This window comes from Tamandua tetradactyla, chromosome 4 (genome assembly GCF_023851605.1).
Source record: "Tamandua tetradactyla isolate mTamTet1 chromosome 4, mTamTet1.pri, whole genome shotgun sequence".
In the NCBI taxonomy this organism is placed as follows: Eukaryota; Metazoa; Chordata; class Mammalia; order Pilosa; family Myrmecophagidae; genus Tamandua; species Tamandua tetradactyla.
The window spans coordinates 56,780,111-56,801,533 of NC_135330.1; positions in this window are offsets into that span (position 1 = coordinate 56,780,111).

The window sequence follows — 21,423 nt, forward strand, 5'->3', positions numbered from 1 at the left end:
GGGGAGTTTAATATTTCTTCCTTTCTCCCTAGTCCCTCAAGGGAACTTAACAAATATTTTTTTATTCTCTGCCAAGATTACTCTGGTATGTAACAGGGCATCACCTAACTTGTACGAACCAAGGTCTCACTCCCCATTCAAGATTTCATATAATTATACTTCATAACTTCTTGAACTCTGAATATTTGGGGCAAATGGAACCTTCCAGAAATAATCTGTTCTCTTCTTTCTATACCACCAAATAAATACAAGAATAATTGTGAGATAACTATGCAGGGCAAATAAATCTTAATTGGTTCTTGGCTTTCTTTCTAGCCTCATTGTGAATGCCATCTCACTAAACATATGTTCTGCTCTTTTATTTTATAGCGTGATAAACACTGAAAGAGCATGTCATTCAACATTTCATTTGAGGTGAAAATGTGTTTCAATTCCCTTTATCAACATGGAAATTGTGGAATAATTTGCATTAATCATTTGCTGCAGTCTAAATGAGATATGTGTCCAAAGAGACTATTTGAAGCATTTATTGTCATTGGCCATCAAACATATGGCTAGTTTTCAATATCTCCCTGATTATTTTCAACAGAAACACAAATAGGAGAGCAAGGGAAGCTTATTCTACCAGATTTCAAAACAGATGTCAATTATATTGAAGTGTTCCATGAGGGACACTAACTTTGTTATTGACATTGTAATGGAGACAGCCAACTACTGTAATTAGCAATTGATCTTACTGGTATGTTGATTTGTAGTCAAATGAGAACTTGAATTCCATTCATAAGGTATGTAACATCCGTACTAGTCTGCACCTTTACAAATTGCCACGTGATATAACTTGTTAACTATGACATGTAATCATAAATGTTTTTGATTTAATTACCAAAATTAAATCAAATTATCAAATTTGGTAATTAATTACTAGAGCTGTCTTTCAAAAGTGGTAGAGACAGTACGAAGAGATGAGTAAAAAATATGGATAAAAAATAAACAAATAACAGGAGGAGCAGAGGTTAAAATAAATTGAGTCGATTGAAATACTAGTGGTCAATGAGAGAGAAGGGTAAGGGGTGTGGTATGCATGACTTTTTTCTTTTTTATTTCTTTTGCTGGAGAGATGCAAATGTTCAAAAAATGATCATAATGATGAATACACAACTATGTGATGATAGTGTGAGCCACTGATTACACACCATGTAGAGAATGTTTGTCTGTCAAGAATGTTTGTATGTTTGTTTGTTAAGGTTTACCATAAAATATTTTAAAAAATAGTTTGGTAGAGAGCTAACTTGATGGCTAAATGGGAAAAAGAAAAAACGTTATCACTTCAGTCTCCCGGGTGATGAAAAAAAACTTTGTTTTCCACAGACATTCCATTACTTCTGAACATTATCTTTAAAAATAAATAAATTCAATGTGAATAAGCCTTTTAGGAAATATAAATCCTGAGAAAGTGGCTGCTATGGTACCATACGTTTCCTTTTACAGTTGGGGTGGGAGTATGTATTTGGTGCTGCTACTCGTACCTAGGGTCTACCCCATCCCTTTTTTGTTTGTTTGTTTGTTTGTTTAGAAGAACGTAAAGACATTTAATATTTTAAATTTTTCTAATAAGTGATTAAAAATGGTTTTGATTGGCTGTCATTCAAAAGTTTTCCCAGAGTTTCCCTTTATGTTCTATGCAAACTGTAATTAAATGTACCTGACCAATAGGTGTACTATTCAAATACCCAGTATTAGTACACCCATGCTCCTCAAATATACACATCCCTGTTCAGGACACATCCCATACACAGGCAAAGCATCATCCTGTAACAATAGTCTGGGATAGCAGCAATTTAACAAACTAGTTACCCAGTCAACTCAGAAAATATTTTTAAGTCCTGATATGGTGCCCCTGGCTTCAAGGAAAGCTCTCCATTAACACTTAGTCCGTCTACCCCATCATCTGAAGGACCCAGGGAAGTGCAGGGCCCTTGTTCAAAAAATTGTTAATAATTTCAAGAGGGAGACTTCAGGGCATTAAACCAACTGTGGGGCCCTTCAAGGTGCAAGGAGGTGAGTAACTGCATAGGTCACATGATAAAGTTGGCCCTGTCAGTATCTATGCCTATGTCTGTCTGTCAGTCTCCCTCTGCCCCTCTCCTTCCCTCCCTCCCTCCCCCTCTCTCCACTCTGTCTCTGTCTCCATCCCCACCCAAATTTTAAGTGCCTCAACATATTATCATTTGGGCATCCCACAAGCTTCTCAAACACAGTATATCCAAAAGAGCATTCATTATCTTTTCCTCCATCTCCACCTGCCCCTACACCCCCTGGAGAACAGAACAATTCCCACCCTTCTGTCAAATGGTCCTACACTGATATATCCTATCACCATTTAAACAGTGCACCAATCTAGAAACTCACATCTTACATTTTACAGCCTCTCTGTCTCACGCACACACATACATACACGTGCGTCCAACCATTTACAAAATCCTCTGGAATCTACCTCTCCAATGTTCCCGCTCTCTGTTTCTGACTGCCCTTCCATATATAAGGACTTGTCCTCGGTTACCTAAACACCATGAGATTACTTAAGTGTCTGTCACTTCAACTCAATTGCCAACTTCGCTCTCTCTCTAATCACAGATCTCATCGCATTAACCTGCACACATTATTTCAAGCGTGTTCTTCAGAGCAATAGATCACAATTGCATTTTTATGGATAAGAGCCCTCCAAATCATTAAAGATATCTACCAGGTGTCCTTTCTGTCTCTTTCTGCAGCAAAGTATGCTGTTTTCTCCACCCATTCCTTACAATCACTAAAAACACACAACAAGGAGGCTTGGCATGTAGTATAAAACTGCCAATTTCTGCATGAACTTGAGCATGTCATTTAACCATTTTGGACTTAGTTTTCTCAATTATTGATGAATAATAATAATCTCTTTTCTGACTTTTTTGCTCCTAAGTTTTGCTGTGAACATTAAATAAGATGACATAGAATTATCTTTAATTAGGTAGACTACACAGTTAGTACTTGTACCTAAGTCTTTTGGCTTCAGGAGAAACCCAGCAGAAGTAAGACTTTAACTACAACGAATCAACAGAATAGAGAGGGAAAGAGAGATAGAAGCAAGGCTCATAGGGGAGCAGGGATTGATTTCATTTCCCATGGAAATAAAGACAAGTCTTGATGGTCTGGCTCCAGCCCCACGTTAGAACCACCCTTCGCCTCATTTCTACCCTTTGGTAATGTTTCTTTCTGTAATTTTTTAAACATGTCATGTTCCTTCCCATGATGACTCAATCCTCTGCCAGCCTTCTATATCTCAATAAAAGACAACCACACACACACACAGTTGCTCAACTCAAAAACCAAAGAGGCTCATAAGCTTATTGTACAGAATGCAGGGGACTTAGAGATACATAGAAGCTAGAAATGGGTGAACATTAGCTAATGAGGTTGAACTCCAGTGTAAGGGAATAGAAAGAAGTGAAGATGATTCTCTAGTGGGTCTAGAAGTAATACTACCATATTGAAGATGAACAAGCTTGAAAGGGATTGTATAGACTTATGTGTCCCACTGACTCACACTAGAAATATGAATGAGTTCTTGTAAGAAATACTTTAAAGATATGATTCAAAGATATAAGTGTTTAAGTCCAGGGTACAGGGGAGAACTGCTATTGCATGCTATGATCTATGTTCGAAAGGAAACCATCAGCACTACCACAGCAACAGCAGAGGTAAATAATGGGGTGAGGGACAAGAGTTAAGAGGAGGTTTAGATTTCCTATTTGGCAAGGGTGTATTCACTGGCTTTCTTTCTCTTGGAACAATGAAATTATCTAAAATTGAGAATGTTGATGGACTGTGCACTTTGGGCCCTCTACATGATGCCTGATGAATGCAGTGGGCTGCAGGATGCAGTGATGGAGAAGCAGATTCGTTCATAAGTAGAAACTTATGAACGAAGGTTGTGCTGCTACAAAAAGGAACAAAATCGTGAGGCATGCAATGATGTGAATGAACATGTGGGACAAAATAAGCCAGAAACAAAAAAACAAACAATGGTATGCTCACCTTTAGAAAATGCTTATAAGAAAACAGGGGCCTAGATTGTAAGCCTTTAGAGCAGACACATTAAGTCCGGAGTGGTGATTATTTCTGGATTCTGACAGTCTGTTTTATATATATAACCTGATATTTAGAGATAAGAAAGAAGCTGAACAGGTTGGGGTTAAAGTAATTCAGAACATAGGGGAAAGGAAGACAGTGTCTATATTTTAGAACCACACATACTCTTTGAGACCAATGGAAGAAAGGTTTATTTGGTCTGGAACTGAAATTTTCTGCAGTGCATACTCTAATTCAACCTATCTGTATAGCTCATTTGAACAATTGGAACACAGGAAGCACAGAATAAGAAAGAGGTCCTTTAATCCTGTATAGATTATTGTAATTCCTGGAAACACCTCAGAGTATATTAAGCAGATAATTAAAAAGTATTGTTTTCTGGGCAGGCCACAGTGGCTCAGCAGGCAGAGTTCTCTCTTGCCATGACGGAGATCTGGGTTCGATTCCCAGTGCCTGCCCATACCAAAAAAAAAAAGTATTGGCAAAGTCCCCTGAGGGAGCGGAGAAAGACTATGGAACTATTAAACTTTACCATCAGGGAATCCCCTGATACTGTGTCAAACTTTAGGGACATCCATATCAATAGATCATGCCCTCAATTATGAGGCTTACTCATGTGAAGCTTATGTAGGTAGCAGAGAAGCTTAGACTACCTACAGGCATGCCTAAGAGTTACTTCTGGAGAACCTCTGTTGTTGCTCAGATGTGGCCTCAGTCTCTCTAAGCCCAACTCTGCAAGTGAAATCATTGCCCTCCCCCCTACATGGGACATGACATCCGTGGGTGAAAGTCTCCCTGGCAACATGGGAGAGGACTCCCAGTGATGAATCCAGACTTGGCACCGTGGGATCAACAGTTCTATCCTGACCAAAAAGGGGAAAAGAAGTGTAATTAATAAAGCATCAGTGGCAGAGAGAGTCCAAATAGAGTCAAGAGGCTACTCTAGAGGTTGCCCTTATGCAAGCTTCAGGTAGACCTTGCTACCTATCATAACCTGCCAACCCTCAACCAGGACCATTCCAGTCAATCCTAAAGAATACCTAGGGCAATTTATAAGATTCCACAAGGGTTCCAGGCACTAAGTAACTTTCCAGAAACCTACACCCTCCAGATGGGTCCCTGGTCCAGATAAGTCCTGAAACCTAGCCCAGCCTCTCCAGAACATCAAATAGTTTCATCTCCCTACCTCATTTAAGTGACAGACCCTTTCCAAAATATCAAAAATTTAGAATTTCCATAGCCCAAACAACCCTAAAGAGAGGTATGGAATGATCAAAAGGGATGGTGAAGCTATACAGAGAAGATGGGATTTAACACATGAATATGAATACTGAATCATTAAATTGATATCTCTTTTGTTCTCTGGTATTTTAGAGCAGTTAGAAGTAGAAACCTAAAATTGTGAAATTGTAACCCATGTCAAATTCTGAAATATGTTCTACAACTAATTGTGGTGAATTTTATAGCTTAGAAATTTATAGTTTTTTTGTATGTATGTTATTTTTCACAAAAAAAAAAGAAGGAAAAATCAATTGTGATGATAAAAAACATATTTAAGCCCTCTTGCCTCCTTTATTCTGGAGCAACTAGAAGGAAAAATCTGAGAGGATCATATGGTAGCCCATGACAAACTCTGGGATCTGTCCTGCAACCACTTGTTGAAGAGTGCTTTGAAACTATTGCTTTTTTATTTCTTTGCTTTGTATGTATGCTATACTATACAATAAAAAAGGTTAAAAAAAAAAAAAACAAGGAGCATCCTTAATTCTACTTTTTTTCTTTCTCTCTACAACTAATCAGTCCAATAGCGCATCCTACTAGCTCCACCTCCAAAACAGATCTTGAATCTACTTCTTTTTCTCATCCTAACTATTACTCTTTTTGATTCAAATCATTACCTTGGGGCATTTTGACTATCTTCGCATTTTCACTCTTCCACCTATTCTCCACTAACAGCTGTCAAGATATCATTGAGAGTACTAAGTTTATAGTAAAGGAGTCAAAGTATACTCACTATAACTTAGGTGGGCAGAAGTAGAAATTGCTTCATTTTCTGCAACTTAACTCAACTTGGATCTCAAGCCTTGACTTCATAGAGAATACAACTTACTCCACTTCATTCTGGTACTGAGTTGGATGAAGTGACTTTTCAGTTTAATCCAAGTATCATTAGCTCCATAACCACCCATTTCAAAGTTTAATCACCTTTCTTTGGGCTCTGTACCCACCCTTATCCGTCCCATTACCCTAGGAGTACTACGTGGTTCCTAGTGGCTGACATGTGTGAAGTACGTGAGTAGGTGACTAAGAAGCAAGGGTTTGGGGAATGTGTCTGCTACCTTCTCCAGCCTTCGCTGTGACATAGCTTGGACCTGACACACTCCGAGAATCTTGCACTGGTATCCCTGAGGTGTAACTCATAACACCTGGCCTTTGGGGTATCATATTTCTCAATGACTCTTGAAATCCCTGTGGTATCCAATCTCCCTGTCCTTATGCCAGGTGTTTTCCAAGTCCTCTGAAGGGTTTGAGACAGAAAAAGAGAAATGGAGGCATATCAGATAACAACCACTGCCTCACCCAGATTCTGATACATCCCTTTTACACTCCCACCACTGAAATTCATTCACCTCATATGCCATTACCGATGAGAGTGTGTCACATCCTCCTAGAGTACATTATAATCACACAGGTCCAGCTCAGCTCAAAATCAAAAGGCTTGCCTCCAAATGGTAATACATTACTTTGGCTTTTAAAATCTTTGCTCTGAAATTAAAAACACTTCACCTATTTCTTTGTTCTAGGCGTTTCCCATCTTTACAAAAAAGCCAAGCCTTCAATGGCTGGAGAACCACAGGACAACTAAAAGCAATTAGCTGAAATAACAACACTTTAATATTTTCAAAATATTAGCCCTTATTAAACATCTCCAGAAACTTCATCTTGCACCTGAAATAAAATCCTAAAGCCTTGCCATGCCCTACATCTGGCCCAGGTCTATGGCTCCAAATACAACTTGGATGACTCTTTGATCTCCAAATATGTTCCAGCCATGCTGCATTGTTCTGTTCTGTGGAACACACTAGTTCTTTTTGTGTCTCAGACCATTAAACTGGCTATTGTCTTTGTCCAAATCACCTGTCTGATGTCCACATTGTTGGTCCTGCTCATCATTCAGTCTTAGTTTGACAGTCCCCCCTTTAAAAAGTCTCCCCTGACCACCCTAGCCAGTGCTGCACCCCAACCGCCTACCTGATTACTTAATCCTATCACTGTTTTATTCACTTCATAGTACTTATCACAGTTGGAAATTATCTCGTGTATCACATGATTCCTTTCACGTGCGTGTACACACTGGCACACATGCACCATCAGAACAGGAACCTTGTTTATCTGCTTTGCTTCTATAACTCCACTGTTCTATAAAACAGTGCCTGGTGTGTTGTAAATATCCAAAAATATTTTTACGTGAATGTTCTTCCCCGTGCCAGTAACTGTTAATTTCTACACATTTTCAGCACCACTTCCTCAGAGATGGCTTCCTGTCCACCAGGCCTAGCTCAAGTTCTTTTGTCATAAATTTGCATGGAGACGTGCTTCTTTCCTTCACAGTGCTTACCATGTCTGATGTCTATACATTTATCTGTGGGGTTATTTGATGAATCACTCATCTCCCCACTAGAATCTGAGCTTTTGAGAACAGGGATATACCCCTTTTTGTGCTTATTGTGGCTTCCCACAAAATGTCTAGCACAAGATACATATCTATAAGTATTTTTTTGAGTGAATGAAAGAAGGAATGAATGCAGATACCTAACATTACAGAATTATTCACTTGGAATTCATCCCAAGTAGCAAAGGCCCCATCTTCAGGTCCACTAACTCTCCAGAAGACTTAAATTCATTCATTCAATGTAAGTTCACTGAATAGCAGTTATGTTGACACATTGTACTGAGTGCTGTGAGAGTACAAAGAAGAGTAAAATGCTGGCTGTTGTCAGTGAACTTTTTTGCTCAAAGAGGCACTCTGCCTTAGAAAAAAAAAATACATCCAAACAATTTCACTTGTGTATTTGAATTTTTTGTTGTTGTTTTTTTTTTTTCGCATGGGCAGGCACCGGGAGTCAAATGTATTTGAATTTTAAAACATGTATGAGGAAAGAAAAGATAGAATGAAAGAGATGATGTATTGTTTTATTCATTTTAAGATTTAAATAACCTATCAGAAATCCCTGGCTGTGAGGAGAACAAAGTAGGAAACACTTTCCAGAGTACAAATGCCTCAAGACAACTTGGACCAATCATTGGTGAAACAGATATTCACTCCATGGAAAGGAGACTCAGTTTGGAAAAGCCCTAGTTATAGAAAAGCATTCTGCTAACATGAATTAATTGGTACTGTTGTTATGCAATTTTAATGATACTGTACCCTTATCAGGTCAATGCAATGCTTGGCCGTACCAGGACTTGAAGCCAATTCTAGATGGAGGAAAGGTCAGGAATGTTTTCTCTTAGGATTGTGAGCTGCAATGAATGATGTTTGCATCAGCCTCAACCTGTATTCCTCCCCAATACAGTGAAGAAGTTTAACAAATCTCAGTAAATAAAGGTGGCTTATATGACAGTGAGTAACTCTCAGGGTAACCACCTTGCTGGGGAGGAGCAGGTAAGTCCAAATATCTTTAGTGAGCAGGGTATGCCCAGCCTGCTGTGCATTCTATAGCGATGCCTTCTCTTCATCTTGCTCCCCTCTCTCCAACTAGCAGAGAAACACTACTTATATTCTAGAACAAGTGTATTTAATATTTATACTTTCATTTTCATACCTATAGAACAATAGAACTATACCTAGCACGCATTGAAGGATGACTAGGAGAATGAGATACTTATATTTTGAGCCAAAAATTAAATATCAGAAAATTTTTGTCAATTGTAAAGCCAAGAATTGTAAACAGAAAATATTTCATACTTGGACACGTTTCTAATATTGGAATGTATGGTCACTGTTCATATTTCCATAAACAGTTATATGCACAGCTAGTGAAAGTTTGTAGAATAAACAGATGTCAAAACAGTTCTGTGATGTGTAGCTGTGCTATCAGGCTATACGCTGAAAGGAGCCTTTTTTGTGATTGCTTAAAAATATTTGCAGAATGATTGGAAAGGATATGGCAGAAAGTCAGTGGCCAAACCCCAGGGGGAAGTTGAGATGTTCGGTGAGAATAACCCTAGGACCTTAGACTCATTAAGACCATGTGTCATGACCTGAGTCAACTACTGGAACCTATTTCTTTGAGTTAAGAATACCAGTGTTAGAAAAAAGTAATAAATAAAAATAAAAAAGAATACCAGTGTTAGTTGCATCTTGAATTTTCCTATCTCAGAACCTAACAAGCTGCTAGCTCTACTGATGTTTCCATTATAGCTGCATTTTCTTTCCTCTGATGTGAGTAATAAATTAATGGCACAGGCCACTATGTAAAACCAGAAAGCCAGTCGTACCCATTTCATGAGTTCCTGCATTCTTGAAGAATGACAAGAAAGAACCCATTAGAATGGCTGTTTAAAAAAACACGGAAAATAACAAACGTTGGAGAGGATACAGAGAAATAGGAACACTCTTTCGTGCTGGTGGGAATGTAAAATGGCGCAGTCACTATGAAAGACAGTTTGGTAGTTCCTCAGACAGCTAAGTACAGAACTACCATATGACTTGGCAATCCCACTACTAAGTATATACCCAAAAGAATCTAAAGCGGGGATTCAGATATTTGCACATCAATGTTCATAGAGGCATTATTTACAATTGGCAAACAATGGAAGCTACCCAAGTGTCCATCAACCCATAAATAAAATGAGATTTATACATGCAAGTGAATATTATTCAGCCATAAAAAACGGAAGTGCTGATACATGTGACAACATAGATGAAACTCGAAGACATCATGTTGAGTGAAATAAGCCAGACACAAAAAAGACAAATATTGTATGAGCTCACTTATTTGAAACAATTCGAATAAGTAAACTCATACAGCCAGAATCTAGAATATAGGTTACCAGGGGATGGGGTGGGGACAGTGAAGGGGAGTTTAAGGCTTATAATGTATAGGGTTCCTACTTGGAGTGATGGAAATGTTTTGCTAATGGATGGTGGTGATGGTAACACAACATTGTAAGCACAATTAACAACACTGAAATATACACCTGAATATGATTAAAAGGGAAAATGTTTGACTGAATATATGATAGCAGAATTTTGAAATTTTAAATAAATCCATGGAACTACACTACACAGTGAACTCTGTTAGACAATGGGCTTTAATTAATAGTACAACCATAAAATCATGTTATTATCAATTGTAACAAATGTTCCTCACCAATGCAAGGCATTGGTGGTGGGGTGGGATATGGAAATCCTCTATTTGACGCAGGATTCTTCTGTAAATGCACAACTAATAAAGAAAAAATTTACCCAACTATGTTATGAGCACCCTAAAAGGCATTTTGTACAAATCCCTCAGGGAACTTCCATCCTTTAACATATTTTCCAGAAGGAAGATTCTGCAGGGTCTCAATCTGATTTTCTGATCCAGTTAAAAGCGTTGTGATGTCAGAGCATATTTTGGCCCCTTTTTTCACTTTATAAATAATAACTTTACCTAAAATGATAAATTTACCCTATGTTTGCTCAAAACCAGTAATATTAGCTGGATGTCCAGAAAAAAAGAAAGTCTCCTTTGGTCTGGTCTATTCTGAATTGTCAAATTTGAATCCATGGAAGTGCTGCGTCTTTTAATTCTGAGATTCCCAGGCTACATGGACTGTGGAAAAGGCATCATAACAGAGATGGATGGGGAGACTTCTAACAATGCAGATGCTCTCCCTCTTTTCCAGGGTGGGACATTTACTGGGTTATTTCACTCACTGCTTTCCAAAGCCAGCAAGTGTTTGTGGATACTTTCCATGTGGACAAGCATGCATATTTTCTAAGATAAGAACTGGCCACAGCACACACATCCTTATTGCCTCAAGGCTGGTATAATATTTTGTCCTTTATTATCTTCCTAGAGAAAACAATGACAGCTATTAGGCAATCTTATATATATAAACAGGTGTCATTCTGCAAAGATATGCATATTTTCCTGGATCTCTCTAACACCATAATAAAATAATTCCTCCGTCTTCAGCCCTCTGTCCCTAAATTAGAAATAATACTTTTTGGCAACTTATGTTTCTCTTCTCAGAGAGATTAAAATGTCATTCTAAATGCACTCATTTGTGTGTGTGTGCATGTGCATGTGTGTAGTTATATGAAATTTGATCACATGTGTAAATTCATGCCCACTACCACACTCAGTATATAGAACTGTTCCATTAGCATTAGGCTCCCTTGTTCTCTCTCTTTATTGCCCCACCAACCTCCTTCCCTCCATTCCTAACCCCTGGCTACCACTAATCTGTTCTCCACTTTTATAATTTTATTTCAAGACTATTAAATAAATGGAATCTAACAACATGTAATCTTTTGTCACTCAGAAAAATTCCCTTGAGATCCACCCATGTTATCGCATGTACCAAGAGTTTAATCTTTTTTATTGCTGAGTAATATTCCATGGTATAGTTGTAACACAGTCTAACTATTTCTCTGTTAAAACGCATTTAGTTAATTTCCAGTTTGGAACTATATGGTATAAAGCTGTTATGAACATTCTTGTACTGGTTTTTGGTTATATGTAAGTTTTCATTTCTAGGGAATAAATGATGCCCAAGAGTGCAATTGCTGGGTAGTATGGTAAGTCCATATTTAGATTTTTATGAAACTACCAAAGTTTTCCAGAGTGGAAAACTACCAAAATATGTTCTGTCAATGTATAAGTAATCTACTTTCTCCTAATCCTTGTCAATAGAGTTGTCACAATATTTTACAATAGCCATTTTTATAGATAATACTGATATCTCATTATGGTTTTAATTTGCATATCTCTAATGGCTAATGGTGTTGATCATCTTTTCATGTGCTAATATACCATCTGTATATACTCTTCAGTGAAATGTCTGTTCATGTCTTTTGTCCCTTTTCTAATTAGGTTGTTTCTTAATTTTTTTACTGTGAAGTTTTGAGACCTCTTTACACTATATAGATACAAATTATTTGTCAAGATATGTGGTATGCAAATATTTTCTCCCAGTCTGTAACTTGTCTTTCTATTCTCTTCATGGAGTCTTTCACGGAGCAAAAGTTTTTAATTTTGATGAGGTCCAATTTCTCAATTTTTCCTCTTCTCAATCATGTTTTTGGTGGTAAGCTTAAAAAATCTCTGTCTAGCCTTAGATCCCAAAGCTTTTCTCCTATGTTTTTTCATATATGCGTAATCAATTTACCTTTTCCATTTTACATAGCTCATTTTGAGTTAATACTTGAGTTGATTTTCAAGGTTTAGTTTGAGCTTCAACTTTTTGTGTGTATGTATGTCCAATTGTGTCAGCACCATTTGCTGAAAAGGTTACCCTTCCTCCATTGAATTACTTTGGCATCTTTGTGGAGTAAATTTTTTAGCCAGATTTTTTTTTAATGAGAAATATTAATATTGCTATTTCTATGACTTTTCTTCTGCAACTCAAAATCATTTTACTTTTATTCCAAATGTGGTATTATTAGAGATCTAGAGACACTTTCTATCCTTGATAGTGCTGTCAGATCCTATAAAACATTCATAGGTTCAGAATAATAGTTTCAGCTACAAATAGTGAGTTCAACTTACTTGGCTATAAAACAAATGATTACCATCTAGCAGCTTAAAATTGGCAGCTTTACCTGTATCAGACCAGGCTGCAATTGTCATCCCATAATCCTCATTTATTTCTTCTTAAAAGAAAATTGTGGAGCAACCTAAAGAGGTGAGAACAACTCCAAACCAACCAAAGCCTCTGCAGCTGCACCCCCGCACCCAGCCCCTATGTCCCACTGCCATCTCCACCGTGTCCAAGAGAAAGGCTGAAGGGGATGCAAACGGAGATGACGCCAAGACAAGAGGTTAACCACAGAGAAGATGTGTGAAGTTATCTGCCTAGCCTGCTCCTCTAAAACTAGAACCAAGCCTCAAAGAAAGGAGAGAAGGTACCCAAAGGGAAAAAAGGGAGTAAGCTGATGCTGTTGGCAAGGATGGAAATAACAGTGCAGAAAATGGAGATGTCAAAACAGACCAGACACAGAAAGCTGAATGCTGGAGATGCCAAGTGATACTATTTTTATCAAGTTTTATAAAAACGCAGAATTTTGTTTTACTTTTTTAAACTATGTTGTTGGCACAGAGTAGACTTTGTGCTACTATGTGCCAACAACACTTCATTGCTGTTTTGGGGGGAAGGGGCAAATGCCAGTAATAGAATGTCTCTGAAGCTGGATTGATACGGAAGAAAATACCTTCCCCCTCTAGTTTTGAGAGACTTTTTCTTTTTTCCCAGGAGATGGGATTCCCTGACATTGACGTACATTAGGTACCTTAGCACAATGCCTTGTGGTATGGAAAAACTAAAATCCATTTTTACGTCCTCAAGTCCTCTTCTCCCTCTCAGCCTTCAGCAGACTTGATTCCCTTTCACCTGTTGGTGCCTGACCCCCCAAAAAATGTCATTACCAGAATGTCAGGGTCTCTGGGCTTTCCAGTGGTGGCCCTCAGATGGCATCCCACAAAAGAGCAACAAGTCGTTGCTTAGGTTGTGCATCTCCAAGCTGATAATTCTGCCATTTCCATTTCAGGGTTGGCTCAGGAAAAGTTGTCAAACAATATGGTAAATGTGAACTGTCGACCCTCACACTAAACTTTCCCTGTTCAAAGCATCAAATGGCGACTTCCTTGGGTTTTATTGTAGCTTTCTCATTTTGGTAATCCATCGAAAAGGGAGTTTGAAAGTTATTGAATACTGTTAAAGATTGTCTGCCTATGTCCTGCCTGAAACACCCACGATTGATTATGAAAAGCATCTTTAGTAAAACTGGGTACAGTTTGAAGAAAAATTGTTTCCTTTTGCGTACCCAGCCAAGAGCAATGCAAACTCTCAGCGCGTCTAAGTTATCACTGAGCATTCAACAAATATTGATTCTCGGGCTCCTGTGAACCACACATTATGCTGGTGGTGCTAGGGAGACAGTGATGAACAAAACAAAGTGCAAGCCCTAGAGAAACCTTTATTCTAGGGGAGATGGCCAGCAATAAATATGTAAGCGAAAAGAAAGGTGTATCATAATGTCAGGTAGTGTTAAGTGTCATAAAGAAATATAAATCAGGGTATGAGAAGTTTGCTCTTTTAAACAGGGTTGTCTTTGAGAAACTGAGAGGAATGAAGTGGCAAATTGAGCCATGCATATAGCTGTAGAAAAATCATTCCAGACAGAGGGGAAAACAATGACAAAAAAGGCCTCTGTGATAGGAATGTACTTGGTATATTCATTCAGGCACAGGAAACAGGCCCCTGTGGCTTAAGGGTGGTGATCTAAGGCAGAGAATAATCATCAAGGACACTGGGACCTTGTCGATATCATGGGCTGAGCTAAATACCCCAACTGGTTTGGGCAGTTTGATCAAGATAGCCAAAGGAAGACAGTATAATAAAACCCATCACTGGAATTGGTTTTCTTGACTTTGTCAACAACATGACATGATTTTTGAAACATCATTCATTCTCTCAACAAAAGGTGCTGTTTACCTATTAGGAACAGTGCACTGTGAAAAGTGCCTAGAATGTAATGGGAAGTAGGATGTGGTCCCTACACTTGATGAAATCACAGGACAGTAGGGGTGAGGGGGACATTCAATGACAACACTCAGCCTAGATGTGATCATTAAATATTTATGAACACAGAATAAAAATGCTGTAGAAACACTGAAGAGAAAGAAGTCTTGGAGTGTGCAGAGATAGAATGGGGCATGAATAAGTGCTTGAAGGAATATTTGTATTAGGTCTTGAAGGATGAATAAGAATATGTTAGGAGTAGAAGGTAAATATTTTAGAGAGAGGAACAACAGTGGCAAAGACACGGAACTTCAGGGCACATTCTTATCTCCATTACTTAAAATACAGAATTACGCATCTCCTACTCATGGAGAAGTGACTCTAACGACCAGGGTTATCTGTTTGGCTGGACATGGTTCAACAGAACAGAATGCCATGCTAATTGAAAATTCTGACAACATTATGATTTGGAGGGGCATTATCTCAAAATTTACTTAATGTATTAAAAATGTTCTAACCTTAAATCTACCCCTAACAACTCTGCTTCATGTCACCTGACCTCTTTTTCATCAGGAAAATTTACCTGATATTTCTCCTATAACTATTCTCTGTGAGTTCTGTCCTAGAAGTTGTATTATAAAAAACATCCCTTCATTTCTGAGATGAATGACATTCCATGGTCTCACGTTTGAGGATCCTACCTGACCATTGCATTTAAGTAAGCACTTTTTAAATGATTATTGTTTGCAATACACCAAGAATTGTGCTAGCCTTTGTGCAGGAACAAGAAAATTTTCCCTCTCTGGATCCAAAGGAATTAACAACATGACTAGGGAAACAAGCTTCAAAATTATGAAATAATTAGGAAACAATTATGAACCCTAAGTAGAACCAGCCACAGATGTGACAGATTAGGATATCTCCTCCAAAGGATACCACACATATGCTGGGGATGCATCAAAGAAAATTCTGTCCAAAATTCATGACTCCACATTTTCTGTATCCTTTTTGAAAAGGCAAATTTCCAAGAGTAGACTTTCTGAAGAAAGTCCTGAAATAAAAGCCTTGACTGAGGTGAGAAGGGAAACTTGATTTCCACATGTCAGGTTGTTCTGGAAGAAGTCAACCTGAACAGTCACCACTCTGAGCATACAGTCTGCATTGTCTGCCTAGAATAAGTGAAGCAATCGGAAAGAAGAGGTGGATGGGCAACCAGATGCAACATGTGCCTTACTCACAATTCAGCATTATTTCATAGTAAAATTTCCAGCTTTTTTTTTTGTAGGCATTGTAGTTTTACAGCAAAATCATGCAGAAAATACAGAGTTCCCATATAACCCCACCATCACCATCAATTATTAAAGCCTTACATTAGATTGGTACATTTGTTACAATTGATGAAAGAATACTATTATAATTGCACTATCAAGTAGTCAATAGTTTACCTCAGGTTTCACTGTTTGTATTGTGTAGTCCGATGTGGTCATTTTTAATTTTTATTCTAGTAACACACATACAACCTGAAATGTTCCCTTTCAGTCACACTCAAATATACAGTGCTGTTAAGTACATTCATGAGAAAATTCCGGTAATGGATGGCAGTGAAGGTAGCACAATATTGGAACAATTTTTATAAGGCAAAAAAATTTACTCTTTGGACAAATAACCCAAGACACAATGAAATGGAATGCAGTTATTAACAAGCAGAATTTAGAACGTTTAATGACATGGAAAACCATTCATGGTAAGTGGGGAAAAAACAGAAAACTATGTGTAGGACAATCGTGAGAAGGAAAATGAGAGGGGAAAAACAAAAAACACAAAAAGACCACAATGCTACTGGTGGGAATACCCAAGGTGTGTGTCCCATCCTGGTGCTTCTATTAAAATTTCCAAATAAGCGTGTTTCACTCTAGTATTAAGAAAAATAGTGTTTTACTATTTCAATGGGAAGGAAAAAAAAAGATTCTCAGACATCAGTCTTTATGCCAGCATCTAAGGAGTTTAGAGATGAATGTCCCAGCCAGTCACCCCCACTGTGCTGAAGGGTCGGCCCTGTCAGTGTTGTTTACCCACAGCCGTGTTTCTGCTCCCAGCCGCTGCTCCAGTGCTGAGTGCTGGCTCTGGCTGTGGGGAGGCGTGATTGTACACTGCGGCTTCACTATCTAGCCTAGAATGTGCACCATGTTCAAGAAGGGAAGGAATCTGTAAGAGTCATGGTTTAGGATGGTATGATGAAATCGTCTAACGGATATGACGAAGAGTGGACTGAATGTTCCTTGAGCCCCCAAAACAGGATGAAGTTAGAAAAATAAGTTGTTGATTTTCTTAACTTGGATCTCCCATTTATTTTTCCTGAGTATATTACAAAACCAAAGGGTGAAGTATCTCTCAAATACAGGCTAAAAAGGAGATCTGGAGATCTGATGATGTTCATAGTAGTATAACCCAATTATAGTAAATTAAACACGGTTTTTAATATTTTGATTATCTAGTAGAACAGAGTTGTTTTACACAGTTTAAAAAAAATGTACAGACAAAATAAATGTAAAATTTAAAGTAGCATTTGATGCACATGTTGAAGGAATGTGCTAAAATAAGTTATTTTGAGTGTTTTAAAAAAATTGTTTAATATCTGCTTCTCCCCACCAAAGATATGTATATGCATACGTACATATACACACACATGACATACACACAACATCTCCACATTCCCAATCTTCCATCTACTTTTTCCTTTTTATGTGCCTAAAGAATATCAGAACCTATCTAGAAATAACTTCAGATCCACCTTCTCCTCCCCGACACATACACAAGACTGTTGTGAACAACCTAATCTAATGGCAGGGCTGTAACTCCATCCCTAAGTCTTACTCCATTCAGGCCAATCTGACACTGCCGTCCCCCAAGTGCATGCCTCTCTTTGTTCTGGCACATGCACACATTGTAGTCAGAGGATTCAGAGGGCCTGGGCAATGGTGCTAAGGTCCTGTCCGTGCCAGGAGACCACAAGCACCTCAAATGGGTAGTGCCGTGAAGCGTGACTCTGCAACATGACTGAGCTGCTCTTGTGGTCTCACAAGTAGCAAGGTCTGAGAAATAACCCACAGTGTTCCGAGTATCTAGATAAACAGTGTGGTAGGGGACCTGGCCACAATTATCATCAGTTCTGAGAATTATCTACTTATGCAGTTAGAACCCTCTTCAGGCAAGAGGCCAACACAAATTTAGCAAAATCAGGTATGCAAACAGTGAGGATGGAAGTACAGTGCATCCACCATAGCTCCAGCAGAAGGAAATTCACACTGACCCTGCAGGGAATGCTCGACTGAGAAACCAGATCGTCCCAGAAGAAGTCAACATGTCCACCTCTAAACAAGGGAGAACATCTCATACAATTTTGCATAAATTCAAGGTAATCGCAACTTTTCTGTGGAATTCACAGTAATTACCCAGCATCAGAAAGAATCCTACTGTGTTTCATACTTTTTTCCAAATCATGTGATGCTACAGAACCCTCATTTTTGATGAAGAAAAATAACATTAATGGTATTTCTTGTAATCTCTGAATTTTTAAATACATCTGCTTTTCCACTTGACATTAGATTTTTCTTTAGAAATTGGAATTTGACGTCACTAATGAGCAGGAAAGTGATAAATATGTTTTCCCAGCCACTCTACCCAAGCTGTCCCCACCCTCCCCCATCCTGCATCCGCTGATTTCTTAGTTGGATCAACTTAAGGCTAATTATTGGAGGCTTGTAACTGCTTGGGATAAGAAAAATGGCATGAATTCAGGGGGCATGAAATGAGTTTTGAAAGAATCCATAAATGACTCTGATTTCCTAGTGATTAAACAAAAGAGACACAGAGAGGACCCCCAAAATGACCTACAGTCTTAAAAAAGACCTTATTTCTGTTTCTATGTTTTGGGATTTTTTTTCTCTCTCTCTTTAAATTCCAGATTTCCCTATATTCACATCCTTTGCTTGCCTCCTACTTTATAAGAATTGTCAAGTTTGTTATTCTCATTCATAAGCCCAGAAATGAGAAAAGAGTTGTTTTTCATTTATTTTCCTTTGCATATTCTAGTATCTTTTGGGAAACAAAGCCATGATAAAAAGGACAAACAGGAACCCCACACCTGACAACAATAAAATATCTCGGTTTCCAACATCACACAATTGGCTGACACACTTCTTTTTCTAGGGGCCAACAGCTGCATGACTCATTGATGTGTGTTTTGCCTGCCTTAGCACTGAGTGGGCTGATGTAAATAGGAAGTGATGAGGAAAATCAATTTGGGGCAAACACATTTTTTTTTCAAGGCTGGAACAGGAAGAGACAGGAGGCCCAGGAAGATACTTGATAGATATTCAACTCTGTAGAAAGGAGGAAGTAGCATGCTGAAGCACTCGGCTAGTTATTTTGAGTTGTTGAACGGAAACTGGATACAAGAGAAAGGACGCAGATAGGATGCATTTTGTTGCATAGCAACACAGAGGCTAGAAGCTACTGTACATAACTGAGACCATCTGTCTGCATGAAAGACTGAGGAGAAACTGTTGTTTAAAAAAAAGGAAAAAAAGAAGAATGAGATTAAGAAAAGAAGTTGGTAAAGGACATACGAGTTTCCAAGTCCCTTTTAAAAAGCATATTGGCGGTATATATAATAGATGATCATATCATATATTAAAAATAATATAAAATACTTTTATTAATATCTCAAGGTTATTTTAAAGAACTTATTTTACTATATGAAGCGTGATGTCTTCCTACTACCATCCCACTTTGGATCAGCAGCTTGCCTCAAAACTTTTCAGAAAGGCTTGTAGGGGGTTAGGTTGGTGCAGTGGATAGTGTTTATAAGCCATGATAGACCCGATTCAGTCCTGAAAGCCAGTGTCCAATAAACATTAGTGGTCAGTTAGCTTAAAGATAAATCCTTGTGGTGGCAGGCAGGGAAGTAGGAATGGTCAGCCCGAACTAACGATAGATGCCCACCCCGCCCCCCGGCCCTGTCCGTGAGTTTCCCCAGGGGACTTCCTGAGGGGTATCTCCTATCACAGGCCCCCAGCCAGGGAGAGAGACACGGTGCCACACACCAGAGTATTTCTTTTTTAGGAAGCCCCTGGTGCAAGTGGGGAAATGTGTAAAGTGGATAAGCTCTTCCTTTGAGGACAGGAAGTTCTCTCCAGAAATAATGTCCAATTTCCTATTGCCAAAGATTGTCAGCCTTATAGCTGATTCGGTTTCCACAGAAATACAATTATCTGCTTCCTTCCCTCTTTGTCTCCTGTTCTCTGAGCAGGCCCCTTTCTCCACACCATGGAGATATCACACACCACTTTTCCAGGCACAGCTCCCATTGTTGGCCCCTTACCCTGGTCAGCAGCTGTCCCCGCTTCTCTGCACAGAGGAGCACAGCTGAGGGGAAGGAGGAGCCAAGTGTTCACCTGCCAGTGGCCCCACGTATTCCAAGGGAAATCGTGGTCCCTGCACAAAAGAGAGAACCGACTTCATAGGAGTTTTCATGTTCTTTAGCGGTGTCCAGGGTAGAATCCCACCGTCGGCATTTGGAGGAGGCATTTAGGATATCTCATGGGGCCACAGGGTGGGAAACCTCAGGAGAAGACAAAGAATTAAAAACAGGCTGAGCCAACACTGACCCAGGAAAGGATGAAAAGCAGGAGTAGTATTCATTTCCCACTTTTATCTTTCTTTGATCTTTTATCTCACTGTTTTTCTTTTGATTGCATTCTTTATAATGTTTTTATCAGGTAATATTTTTGAGTATTAACTTATTATACAAAGATGTAATAGATACACAGAATGGTTAAGAGTATAGACCCTGGACTCGGAATAGTAGGTTCAATTCCAGATTCCCCTCTTCACCAGCTTGATGACCCTGATTTTCCTCTGTAAAATGAAGATAATTAGGCTCAGTCATACAATGTGCATGAAACATAGGCATGATAAGCATATAACTTGTCAGTGCTGCAGTAACAAAACATCACAAACTGGATGGCTTAAAAAAACAGGAATTTATTGTCTGCTGTTTTGGAGGATAGAGACCCCAAACTAAGGTGTCACTAGGACTACACTTCCTCTTAACCCTGGAGGGGAGAATCTGTTTCATGACTCTCTTGGCTGCCAGCAGTGGTTTGCTGGCAGTCTATGGCATTCTTTGCCTCAGTTGTCACATGGCGCCCTCCCCTTGGTCTATCTCTGCCTGTGTCCAAGTTTCCTCTACTCTTAAGGAACCAGTCAAGGGCCCACCCTAGTCCAGTTTGCCCTTAGCTTAACTAATCATCTCTCCAAAGATCCTATTTTCAAATAGGGTCTCGTTCACAGTACTGGGAGTTAGGGTTTTAATGTATCTTTTTTATTTTTATTTTTATTTTTACTTTTTTTTAACATGGGCAGGCAACGGGAAACGAACCCGGGCCCTCGGGCATGGCAGGCAAGCATTCTTGCCTGCTGAGCCACTGTGGCCCACCCTGAATGTATCTTTTGAAGGGACACAAAACAATCCCTAACAGGAAGCACTTATTAAATAGC